The sequence below is a fragment of the Rousettus aegyptiacus genome, unplaced genomic scaffold, assembly GCF_014176215.1.
Source record: "Rousettus aegyptiacus isolate mRouAeg1 unplaced genomic scaffold, mRouAeg1.p scaffold_m13_p_1, whole genome shotgun sequence".
NCBI classification, from domain to species: domain Eukaryota; kingdom Metazoa; phylum Chordata; class Mammalia; order Chiroptera; family Pteropodidae; genus Rousettus; species Rousettus aegyptiacus.
The window spans coordinates 150,426,313-150,440,476 of record NW_023416284.1 but is presented as its reverse complement, the minus strand read 5'-3'; positions in this window follow the sequence as shown (position 1 = coordinate 150,440,476).

The following is a 14,164-nucleotide window of genomic DNA, read 5'->3' as shown; positions in this document are numbered from 1 at the left end:
TTGCTGGGGCATCCGTTCTTGCACTGAGTGTGCCCTCACTGCTGAGTGCAACGTGAAGACTCAATTTCCCATCACGTTTTGTTTTTGGGCCTACTGTGACACTGTCTTTCATTCAGCACATACAACATCACTTGGCATAAACGAATCACTTAGCTCTGCTTTTGTTATTTTCTCATTAAAACATGAACCATGGAATCATATACATAAACTCAAATGTAAGCACTAAAATTCAACCACAATTGGATTAGACAATCTTGATTAGAAAGTGAACATCCAGAATATAGTCAGAGTAATACTCTAATAGATTTTAAAGATATTCATGAAATTATGTGTGTAAATTTTGATTATGTAATATATAATTATAATATATATAAAATTGTATGTGTCTACAATAAATGTACATATATGTATTTATATGTACACATATAATTATGTGTTATCTAGAACTTATGCATATATAATTATATGTATGATTTTATATACTTAAGTATAAATATGTTACTATGTGTATAAATAATTATATATTATAGTCCATAGTATATAATAATTATATATTATCATAAGATTTTATAATTATAATCATAATTATGTTCATCTAGCTTTTATATGTATAATTTATCATTTATGTATATATAATTCTATTTATGTACATGTATAATTTTCATATATAATTACGCATTTGATTTTATATAATATATAAAATTTATACATGAATATAATATATATGTTTACATGTATTTATGTATAATTATGTATATGAAATATATATGTATTTATATATAATTTTATATTTATACATACATAAAAATAGAGCACTTACTGATACTTGAAATGATGTCCAAAATACCTGAAACCATGTCTGAAGTGGCCAGTTTGAAAAAAGACAGCAAGAGAAACCAGTGGAAAATGTTTGTCAATCTGTGATTCATACAGCCAGTTTGAAGAGTGGGATCAAACCTACAAATTTTATTTGTCTTTGAAGAAATGAGAAAAACAAGGACTGTGAAGATATATTTCCATTGAAATGATTCGCTATCCTTTCTTGGCAGACAAAGCCCCTTATTCTGAAATTATTTGCATCCTATCTTTTCTGGTGCTGATGTAGCCTTTCAGTTGTAAGAAGGGAGTAGTACAACATAGTTGCTTTTTTTTATTTCCCAACACACACACACACACACACACGTGCGTGCGCGCACACACACACACACACACACAGTGTAGTTGCTTTAAAGACGCATCATCTCTGCTTTAAGAAGTTGAAGCCCACTCTGAATTGTTCTGGATCCTTCTTACAACGTGGTCTCATCTTATTGAGGTTAACCTGGAAACCTCCCAAATTTGGTCTCAGATTTAGTTTTGAATTCTGGTGCTGAAACTTCCAAACCTAAATTACTTCCCCTCCCTGGGTCTCAGTCTCCTTGCGTATAAAGAGGCAGATTCTGTAGCATTCCATGAGAGCACACCTATCAATATCTCAGCGTAGAGCAGCAACTCCGAGAGTAGACAGCCCTCCTCCCCACCACCCGTCAACTTCTGCAGAAGTGTCACTGAGACAGAGTTTCAATCTGGAATTCTTTTATTCAAACTTGATACAAGGTCAACTGACTGGTACCAACATAAATAAAAGGATATTTTCACTTTCTATCAGTTTTTCCCCCACAGGATCTCGAAGTGTTTACAGGTCTACTTTCTCAAGAGGGAGCACTCTTGGTTATTGTTGCTGTGGAGACAATGGTGTGGTGAGAAAGCAGTAAGAGCACAGCTCTCTCTACCCCTGACAACATCATTCAAATGGAGGAGAACTGTGGTCAGGATTTCCACAGTACATCAGCTCTGGTCTTGGATTCAATGAGGCAGAAGCCAGTGGTAAGAACTCCAGATTTTGGAGGTGAGCACGGACAGCCCTGCCCTTGTCTGACCTAAGCTTCCTTCTTCATGCCTCAACTAGGGCTGTGTCCCTCCACATAACCTTCTCTTCCACCCCTTAGCAATTGAAACTACTGTTTCTATCAAAAGTAATAATTCCCTAAAACATGGAGATATTTTTCCTAGCCAGATTGATCCTCTATTTATCTTTCTTAGGGTTCTGAGAGGGAATAGGCTTTCTGACCTGTTTTGATACAGCTTTCCATTCTAACTTTGGCTGTTTAGATATTTTTATCATTATCATCTCTGGTTACACTTCAAGGACATTCTTGAATTCCTGCTCCCACCTCAGCTCAGTCTGTGGCTTTTACTTAGGTTGTTTGAATCGAGACCAGGTTTTTCTCTTCAGACTTTGTCTCTAGTTCTGATGAACAGATAGTGTGGAGCAGTGAACAAAACACTCAGGGGGAAGCCCTGAGCCCAAGGCATCAGTTTTGTCACTCACCAACCTGGTGATTCTGATAAGAATTTTTCATCTGTCAGATGAGGAGAACTAGGGTCAGTCTAGTTCAGGGATTCTTCTACTTAGGTATGCACAAAAATTATCCCAAGGATTGGGAAAAGTTGTAAATTTTGAAAATCCAGATATAGATGTTTTTTAAGTAAGCACAAAAAAAAAAATCTGGCAAAAATTGGTCATTAGACCTCACCTTGACAAATTCTGGATCTGGCTGTACTAGGAGCCCCACTTTCTGGCCTAAGTTCGAGCACTCTCAAGTTCCACCTCTGAACTCATTGCTTCTCCCCCCCACCTTCCTTTCATCTAGGGACAATCTTCCTAACTGCTTTCTGAAATGGGCTTTACCTTTTCAATCCTGGTGATGTTCTTGTTGAAGGTGATCTAAATCAGTAAATGGTAACACTGATTCACAGGTATGAATGGCCACTCCACTACTCAACCTTGTGCATGACAGAGTAGATTTTCAAGGTATTTCTATTAAAGGAATTGCCAATTGAATGAATTGAACCATGATGGAAGGGAGAGCATAATTTAAAAAGTGGTGCATTTTAATCAATACTGGTCTCTATCTGGGGGGATTTTAGTACTAAAACTAAATGAAGATCTTCAGATATAACTGAGTGAGATAATTTGGGATTGAAGTTCCTTTCATGATCCTACCAAAAGAGTAACAAATCAAAGCACTTGAGCTTTCTCAGGCTACCTGGAGCATTTGATGTAGTTTTCTGCACAATCAGCCACTTCCTCTTCCTCACTTGTTGGTCACAAAGGTGTTTATATAGTTTTACATACAAGTTCCTTTGCTCTTTCAGTAAACCCTGTTTTATCTAGATTGCTCATCCCCATGAATCCCATCATAAGCTTCCAGCTCAGAAGCCTTTGGTGGCCCTTGATTGGCCTTGTGATAAAGTCGAAACTCCATGTGGTACAGAAGGCTTTCAACATCTGGCTTCTGCCCACTTCCCTAACCTTATATCTTGTTCCACACCCCTCCCCCATACGCTGACATCTCAGTGTTCCAGTCACATGGGCTGGTGAGGATTTCGAAATTCTCTTACTGATTTTTTCCAATGCCTAGAATGTTCTTCTCGTTTTTCTTTCCTAGAGAACTTCTAATTAATCCGAAAGACTTAGGTTAGATATCTACTCTACAATAGGCAGAAGAATATCCCCTCAAATGCCCTAATCCATATTCTAATCCCTGGAACATATGAATAGGTTACTTACCCAAGGTGACTTTACAAATATAATTTATGTTATAGATTGTAAAATTGGAAAGTGATCCTGGATTATCCAGGTGGGCCCACTATAATCACAAGGACTCTTAAAAGCAGAGGACTTTCTCTGACTGGAGGCAGAAGATAGATGCAGTAAAAGGGGAAGCTGAAGTGACTGTGAGTGTGAAGGAGCCCTGACCCACCATTACTGGAGGCAGGCTACATGGACAGCTTAGAAAAAGAAATATGAGTAGTCTCCAGGAACAAAGACCAGTCCTGGCAGACAGCCAGCAGGGAAATGTGAATCTCAGTCCTACCACCACAAGGAACTGAATTTGGCCAATAGTCCGAACATGTTTAAATGCAATGTATTCCCAGAGCCTATAGGAAAGGACATTGCTCTCTGACACCTTGGCTTGTTAGACTCTGAGCTGAGAACCAGTTAAACCTAGTAGGATTTTTGATCTACAGAACTGTGAGATAATAAATGAATGTTATTTTAAGGTGCTAAGTTTGTGGCAATTTGTTATAGTAGCAATAGAGACTTAACATACCCTCTTACAGAAAATTTTTTCCCAAACTTCCTACAGCTCCTGACCCCAAGTCTATTACATATCTCACCTAGATGCTATTGTGGCTCCCATGTGTTTCTCATCAAGGTCTTAGCCCACTACGCTGTATTTTTTTTCTGTTTACTTGAATGTCTCCTTCACTACTCCTGAAAGCAGGAACCATATTTTATCATCTTTATATCATCAACACATATATAGGATCTGTACATAGATTGTGCTCAATGATTGTTAAATAAGTAAAGTAGATGTTCCATTTCATCAACAAATACTTGTTGAGCATCTAAAATATTAAGAGTAATGCATTCTAAATGCTAGAGTTACAACAGCAGACAAGAATAAGTCCCTGGTCCAAAGAAGGGTTGGAGGAGACAAACACGAAATGTGAGAATAAATAAATGAATAATACCTGACGGTGATCATTTCTAATAAGAATATAAAATGAAATAGTGGGATAGAGGGTTCTAGGGTAGAAGGCAAGGCTCATATCTAGAGTGGTCAGGGAAGAGCTCTCTGAGGGGGTCTCTCTGAGCTGAAACCTGAATGATGAGGAGGCAGCATGTGATGGTCTGAACAAAGAGTATTCCAGGCAGCTTATGGTGTGAGCGCCCTGCGGGAGCAAAGCATTGAAGGAAGAAAGTGCAGCAATTGAGCCAGGAGACTTAAGTGGACTTCAGAACCTTGCAGACTGAAGGAAAAGTTTAGACTATCTTCTAATCAAATGAGTGGGAGGGTAATTTGCACAATCAAATTTATACTTTTTAACGGTATACTATGACACTAGTATAAAGAAGAGACTGTGAGGAAGTTTGGAAGCCAGAAGAATGTTCTGTCAAAGCAAGAGGTGATGGAGGCTTGGATTAACACTGTAGCCATGGGGATGGAGGGAAGAGGTCAGGAGTGAGATATGTTTTGCAGGTAAATGTGATCTACTGATGGATGAGATGTAGGATATGAAGGATAAAGAGGAACAAAATATGACTGCTATATTTGAGATCTAATCAACTTGGGGGGAGTGTGAACTGGGAACTAACCAGACTTGGGAAGGAATGAAAGAGAATCAAGAATTTTGCACTGGTCATGTTAAATTGAAGATGAAAAATGGTCATCCTAGTGGAAATCTTAAAGAGAAATGAATATATAAGTTCAGAATTCAGAGAGCACTTTGAGCTAGGAATTTTAACATGGGATTGATAACATATTGATGGTATTTAATGTCATCAGACAAAATGATATTAACTAGGAAGAGTTAGTAGAAAGGCTAGGAGTTAAGGACAAAGATCTGGGATGTTCTAGCATTTAGGTGTTAACAGAAAAAGGGAAATTGGAAAATAAGATAAACAGTAAAGTAGAAGGAAAAGAAGAATGAATATTATCTCCCAAAAACCTATAGGAAAAAGTGCTTCACAAAGTAATCGGCTGTGTCTTATGCTGCTAAAAGCTCCTGAATATGAAGACAAAAAAATAGGTCACAGAATTTGGCAAGAGTTGTATTTTGGTCTTAATAAAATGAAGAGTCAGGCCTCTTCACTAGCCTTATTCAATTAATTTAAGAAACTTTAGTTTTTCAAGATATTGTGCTAGGTACTGTGGAGAGTCAAAAGGTAATGAAAACAAGACTTCTTCCCTCAAAGAACTTAAGTGAAGAGACAGACTTACCAGAAGCTAACAACATAATATAAAATAGGGTACGTAAACAATTCTGGGAGAACTGAGAAATATTTAGGGAGAAAAAAGTATTTCTGTTGAGTCTTAAAGAATCAGTAGTAAGTCAACCAGCAGAAATAAAGGAAAGTTTTCTTTGTTGTTGTTCTTGTTGTTTTGAAAATCAAGCACAGGAATAATGTAGGTAAGACACAAAAACTTTCTAAACTAGAATAGAGACATTGAGAATGGGAAGAAGGGAAAACAATGAGAGATTATGTTATCAATAGCTGTATCTTGCTTCAAGATACATCTTTTCTAATTTATGCCTATTATCCAGGCATCATTTTCCTCATTTTATAGAGATGGAAGATGAAGCACAAATTATCTAATGAAAGCAATATGAAAATGAATTCTATAACTAGATTAGGCTGTCAAAGAATATAAAAAACATAAAATTACCACAGGATATACCATTAATTCACAGTGTGAACGAAAGTAGATGCTTCTGACATGATTAAGACTGATAAACCATTATAACTACATCAAACCTCAGTTCAAGACACACCTTTTTTTTTTTTTTCATCTACCTGAACCATCACTTCCTTCATGACCTCCAGATTCTTTTGTGGAATCTCTCTGGCCTCCTAGAAGGATAGCAGCTCCTCAACTTGTTCTCGAAGCTTCTCCCCAAATACACTTGTGGGCACCTCAGAGAAGCAATGAATTCATAAGGCAATACTTCATTTATTTGCCGGGTATCGGGAGATGCGACCTTTGTTCTTGGCAGCTGCTCGGCCAATGAAGGTGAAGCGAAAAATGAGTTTATATTTTGGGGCGTTACTCCTTGTCTTCAGGGCTCTGGAAACTCAGTCCCTTTGCTGGGCCCTGGGAATCACTCAGACACCAGCACAAGACATACCTTTGGGTCATAACATTGGGCCCGATATCCAGCCATAGAGTTCTACTATATCTAATAAATAACACAGAGGACCTGCACAGGAAACACATAGGATATATATTTTTTTGGAGCTGAGAAGAACAATGTCCTAGGTCATTACATACCTATGATATGTGAAATTACAGAAACAGTTGCACAGAGCAATTTAACATGGATGAGGGTGACCCACAGTGGTCTCTTTTAAAACTGAAGTGCATCAATCACTGAGTCCATTAATTCAATAAATATTAAGAGATTGAGACCTCAAATTTCAACTGCCAAGCTGAAAACAAAGACACTTCATAAAGGAGTTGAAAGATGAAATCCGGATCCCTTAGGTCCCTTGAAGCACCTCTGCAAACATGGTGAATCTCTTTAATAGAGTTTCTTTGTATATGAAGAAAATGGTAGCATAAGGGGAGCCAAGATTCAGTCACAAAGAGAGAAAGAATTCCTTTGTAACTTGTAGGTCTAGTTTTATAGAAGACCAGGGATGAGTGGCCTTAAATCAAGAAAGTCAATTGTCCTTTCAGTAGAAAATGTTTTATGCCTTCATTTGAACTCGGTATCTGATGAACCTTCAGAACAATCAGTTTAGGTTTAACATTCAAGGAAGATAGAAACTTTCTTTTTTAAGATCCTATTTTATTTAGCACCCTGTTCATGATAAATCTGATGTTGCACTTGAAAATAACCTGTAGAAGTGGTAGAGGAAGGAGCTAAAATTCTCTCACCTGAATAACGCGATTATACAAACTCAAGCTGCCTTCACCTCCATTTGCTGTTTTAAGGACTTCCTCTTACACAGACAGTAACACAGCCTGTTTGAGATGCTAAGTGATGTTTAACCCTTGGCATTTTCTCATTGGCATTTGAGTTTTGCCATAAGTAGGTCTTTTTTTCTTTTAATGAGAACTGATTGACGCTTACGTTCCACCTAATGCAGTAGTAAAAGATTTAATAGAAGTGGAACACGATTGCTACAGTGTATTTTCAGGTACTAAAGTTCGAGCAAAATGGAATAAGGGCCAGGTGGTGGTATCTACAAACTGTGCTAATAGCTCCATCAACAGATGTTTAATGTACTTAGAGTTATTCTCCACATCCTACTGTTGCTAATACATTTCCTCCCATACCTCCTCTCAACACAAAAATTTTGAGAGGAAAGGAAACATTAATAACCCCAAAGTGTTTAATTTTAAAGGATATTTAAATCTTAATACTGGTCATAAGATGACCTATTTGACCACTGGATGGCTTATTGCAGGCTCCAATAATTTCGTTGCCATCGTTAGTAAAAGTTGTTAACTAAGTGAAGCCTCAAAAATGTATAGGTTTTCTCTTTTATTTATCCTTGGGCTACACAATGCTTTAAAGTTATTTTTCAACGGTTAAAAAAAAAGGGATGTTGTCGCCTTGAGTGTAGGTAAAGCTGACCAGCTGCCTCACAGCATGTGAGAAGGATGCTGGTCAGCCTGGGCGAGCCCATGCTTTCTATCCGGTTTTCAATTCTAGTTGGTCCAGCAAGTCAGACAATCAAGGTGAATGAGACAATTCTAGAGAATCACGAGTCAACATCAGGGCTTGTCTTTTACTACAGCGGCAAAAAATAATGAAGAGGTGACTGTCACATGGCACAGCACCCTCAGTTGAGAGATTTATGTATGTGATTATCCAGCCTCCAGGTTGCTAGATACAGACAACTGGAGCCTGAGGGAATGAGCTGCAGGGAAGAAAAGTCTCTGTAAGAGAGAAGCAAGCAGAGAGAAAGCAAGAGAAAGTCTCTGTAAGAGAAAAGCATACTTTGGGAGCATGATGATTGCGGCCTTCTAGGGTTTCCCTAGAGTGATATCAAGGGGATGTGGCAATGAAGAGGATGAATAAATGTGGGTTAACCCACAAGAGGAGACTTCTGCCCTGCCAGCCACATGGAAATTTTCTTGTCCCATCCCTTGTCCTGGTTTCCCCATTTCTTTTCCTTTATCTCTTTACCTCATCTTATCTGATTTTCAAGCTTTGCAATTCTTAATATTTTTGTATGGAGAAAGGGGCCCACAAAGAGAAAAATGCCTCAGGCTCGTGACAATCATGATGAAATCTTGCTGGTACATTCCCATCTGACAAATTTCATTCTGTTCTCTAAAGTATTCTCAGTGTGGGTTAGATATAATAATTTGGTTAATTGATAAATAAACATAAGATAAGAAAGACACCTTAAAACAAAATCCGGATGTGAATTTTCTATAACATATAAATTAGATATCAACAACAATAGAAAGAACAACTTCATCTCTAAAATTAGACTGAACTGGAAGCACAATATGGTGGTTGAAAGAGTTTTGGAAAGAAGTGAAGATACTATCTCCAGTTTGTTCCTGGTGAGTCGTCCAGTTTTGAAAGGTCAGGAAGATCACTCAGCTTATGTGGTCATCAGTGGAACTGTATGATCTCTAGTGTGGAAAGTTCTCTCCTTGAGAGAATGTCCACTGACAGTTTGGTTTGTATCCAAGAACAAAGGACAGGTTAAAGTAGAACCGAAACTGAGTAACATGAATCCTTGCTCTAATGTGAATTAAAATTATAGGAGGGCTCTGCCCTGTGTGAGATCCTGCTTCTATTTAGTAACACTGACAATTATAATTTAAAATATCCTTAATGTGGGTTCAATATAATGATTGAGTTAATTAAGCAATGAACTTAAAAAAAGACATCTTAAAACTACAGGATGTAGATTTGCCATAATAACACTCTGCAATATAGAAAATATCAACTCTTAGCTTTGGGAAGGAGAAGGCTTCTCCCTTAAGAAGAGAAGGATGGAAGGATAAGCTGACTTCTAGTTAGCCTTTCTAATGAAGAAAGGTGGAGAATAGGAGAAACTAAATGCCAAGGAATGACAAAGATACTAAAATAAGGTAGTATTCGAGGAGATGGCAATGACAGCACAAACTGCAAATATTGATTATGAAAACAATAGTGTGAAAACAAGGGGTCAAAATATTAAAAAATAAGGTTTTCTAACCCTTCATGCAAAAATAGTACTAATATGTTATACATTTTCTTTTTAAATTACCTTTTCCTGATTGTAATATCCTTGGAAAATACAGAAAAATACAAAGAAACAAAAAAGCACCCTAAATCCTTTACCATAGAAAATATTATTTTTAGTATATTTCCTTCTGGATACATACATTTAAAAATAAAATTTGGATCATAATTTATAAAGTTTTTATTCTTCTTTTCCCAAAATATTAATTTTTGTGAATGTTTCCCACAGAATCAAATAGTTTTTTAAAAGTGGGCTTTAAGCGAGCCTGTATTATTTGTCATCTGGATGAAATTACCCCTGTAGTTATAAAAAATGTCACTATCCTTCGCATGATAATATGCAGTTAGAAGTAACAGACTTGATGTCCACAGAGCAGAATGCATGAATCTTAAGTCCACATCCTGAGTGAGAAAATAGTAGGGAATAGAATGAGATGTATAACATAGAACCATGTATAATGGATAAAAAACGTGTGCACGCAAAATAACAATTCACTCTGTATAAGAACCTACATACAACTGCAAATGTATGGTTTGCTTAGTTAATGTACAAAATCAGCAAAATCAATCTCTTTTGCTGAAAGTCAGGATAGCAGTTCCCCTGAGCTGACAGTGACCAGAAGAGGGCACAAGAAAGGCTTATGGGGTGCTAGCAATGCCTCCTTCTTGATCTTGGGACTGATTGCATCAAGTTCTACACTTAGGACAAATGGAATGGTCTATATTTCTATCATATTGCAACATGAAAGGAATTCTTTAAGCTTATATGTTAAATACATTAGAACGGTTGCCTATTAAAGGGGAAACGAGAGAGAGTAAATGAATGAACTTCAAATGTATGGTTTTCAATAACTCAATCATTAAAGAATACCAAAGAATTTCTTAATTTTGTATGACTTTTAGAAGAGCATGATGTTTACCTTTTGCTTCAGGTCTTTTTAGAAAATTTGTGGCAGAGAATGAAATTATGTAAGCAACTAGATATAAGTCTTGTTAGTATGAATTTGGGCAATTAAATTTTATTACTTCTCCAAAGGTGAAATTAATGTGTGATAATTATGATTCAGAGGTTACTTTGCCTTAGAACGTAATGTTTTAAAAATTGCACCTTTTTAGCTTCTTTTATTTTTAGAGTGTAGTATTAACTTCTCTTTATTTTTTCTTGTCTCCACATTTTAACCTAAACACCAACCTTTCCAAATGTTGTTGAACGTAATGCCAAGCACTTCTCACTAGAATGAGGCATTTTTCCTTCTAGAGAAACCTAAACATATTAGAAATGCTTCTGATTTTAATTCAGAGAGTTGCTAGAAGAGTTGTTTTAGGTTATCCTGCTGACATTTATTAAGATCAGAAGGTGCAAAGATAAAACCATCAGAAATGTTTACTTTACTTAACTATTTAGATCCTCCCACACCTGCTCAGCTCAGTGACCCTATCTTGTAATTGCCTATACGAAGTGTTTAGGGGATATGAGGAAGAACACACCAGCATAAGGAGAATGCATGTGGTTTTCTTTTACATCAGTTTTTATGAATGTTTCTAATTCCGTTAAAATAAAAAGAATTTCACCAATTGAGTCATTTGTTATATGAGCATATTGCTACGCATATATGAAAGCTTTCACCAGACACTCTCGTTTTATTTTTCATCATTATAACTTTAATTAGAATCAGGATTTAATCTGTGAATAATTTTTTTGTATCCTCCGATCCTTTCTGTTTTGGAAAACATGATAATATTTACAAAGAAAATCAACTTAAATTTTGCCATCTTATGTGTTTAAAAAACAACAAAACCACCACCTTTACAAATATCTAGCAATTGAATCATTTCTTGGTATGTCATTGCTTTTCCTTTGAGTTTTCAACCTAAACTGACCATTTAATGTTTGGAAACATGATTTACTAATGTATAATTTCAGAATGTTGTCTTTTTTTTCATCAGCTACGAACTCATTTTGATGACAAACTCCTTCTTTGTGTATCCTTAACTTTTCCTAATTGCTCATTTTTGCTAAAATTGAATGCTACCTCATAATATTGGGTTCCAGTAGATCTTATTAGGCTTCTGTCTGTGTATGTATAAATATTGCGTGGTGAAGAATATAACTCTTCGTCCTCTGGGAATATTCAATGACTAGGAACCCAGAATCATGTGCTCTGTCGTTTACTAAAGCCCCATGGAAAACCCTACTGCAGTAGCTATGCAAAGTTCTGGTTAAACATTGTCCTAGCGTTTGCACTGCTCCGTCTGTTGTTTTTACACTAAAGACTCAGCCCAGGTTGGAGGCAGTATTGACTTTGTAATTAAACCATTTTACCCTCAGAATTTTGTAATCACTGCATTTAAAACCATCTGTTCTGATGAGAGGGTAAACTTTTTCCTTTCAAGGTAAAGAAAAACCTACAGTGGCCTTTTTTTTTTTTCTTTTTAACTTTCAGAGTCCTGATTTTAGGGCGTTGATTTGCCAACTAATCAATACAAAAAAAGGGAGGAAATTCTCTCCCTAATTTTTTTGTATCCTCCGATCCTGATGGAAAAGGAAGCCTGTCACTGAATTCAAAATAAATGCAGATGAAAGAACCTTCTTACTTGCTGCTCTTTTTCAAAGATATATTGTTTCCTCTTCTACATGCATAATTATTATTAACTTATTAGAGGATAATAGGGTGATATTAAAGATAGATTTAGATATATTTCATCGAATTAGAAACTTTTCTTGCTAACTTGCCATGATATTGTCAAGACTCTAAGCATATGCACTTGCCATAGGTAGTGTGCTGCTCAGTAAAGTGAGTAGGGAGGCCTCATGAACACATACAGAATGTTCAGGGAACGGGAAACATTTTTTAAATAAGTGGCTTGTGAAATGGATTAGCTTTGTAGTAATGTAGAATCCGTAGGTCCTGCCTTTATGTTCCCAGAAAGAAGAGGCCTAATAATGCCCTAATTTGCACCTCTGTTAAACCTTTTTTAAAGAGCATGATATCAATCTCATCCTCTACCTCCACACCAAGGAGGTGAGTAACATCTAAACTACCATAAATTTCACCTTGTGCATTTGGGAGATTAGTAAAAAGAGTTTTAAAATATGAGCTTTGGAGTCAGACGAGGGCTCAAGTCATAGCTCTGTCACTTTTAAGCTTGTGGGCTTGGAAAAGTCGCTTAACCTCCCTAAACCGAGGTCCCCTCATCTATAAAATAGTGAAAATAAAAGTTCTTATGTCACAGGATTGTTGTGAGGTTCTTATGAAATAATGTAGGAAAGTACCTGGTATAGTGCCCAGCATGTAAGAAGCATAAAAATATTAAATCTCTATCTCAATCAGTTGACCTACTTGAGAACAAATTCTTGAGGAATTTCACCTTTAAGTTTCATTGTAGTTCAATAGTTGAATGGTGTGCTTATAAAGAAATTTCACAATTCTTTTGGGCTGACATTGATTTTATGTGCTTATTTGGAGAGAGACACAAAACAGGAAAATAATTGTCAACTATCATAAAATTTATTATTAATTGAAAATATTTTACAAATGATTTTGAGGCTTTTGAGGCCCAATTTATAAATTCCATTTAAACAGGTCATAGCAAACTGACAAGAGTTTATGATAACATGGGACAGGGCTAAAGTGGGGGTAAGAAGAAGAGGGGGTGGGCAGGAACCAGGCACAGTGTCAACCTAGGCAGAACTGTAGTATGTCAGAATGCTAGCGTTAACCTTATTCTGGTGCCTAACTTTAACTCTCAACTCTTCTACTTACCAGATGTGTAACTTTCAGGAACCCACCTAACATCTCTAGTGTACAGTTAATTAATCTATAGAGTGAGGATGATAACTGTACCTATCTCATAGGGCTGATTTACTAAGGCAGTGCATATAACCCACTTAGCATGGTCCTGACACATAGGAAACTCACAGTGAAGTTATTATTTTTTTATTACCAGAGCACTATAATAATACAATGACTACCTATTGAACATTGGGATTCAAAATAAGAGAGTTGTCACTGATATGAAGGTTCAGAAACAGTTAAGAGCATCCAGTTTTTCTGACAAGTTTAACTCATCCTCTGCCACACTCAAGGTTTATTTGTCTTTTATGATGTTATTGTGACCATTTTAACAAGAGCTGTTATAAAAACCATGCTTATGCCAGATAACCAATAGGTAAATGATCCTTTTTGCCCTGAAATGGAAGATAAAAATCTTCCTAAAAATCACCTAAAGAGCATGCATTCAGTCGAGTGGAATAGTGACCTAACTGATCCTTGAAACCATGGATGTTAGAGAATGTTTACACAGTGGTTCTGATTTAAAATTACATGAAAAAACAAGCAAAACCTTCATAAAATTTTGT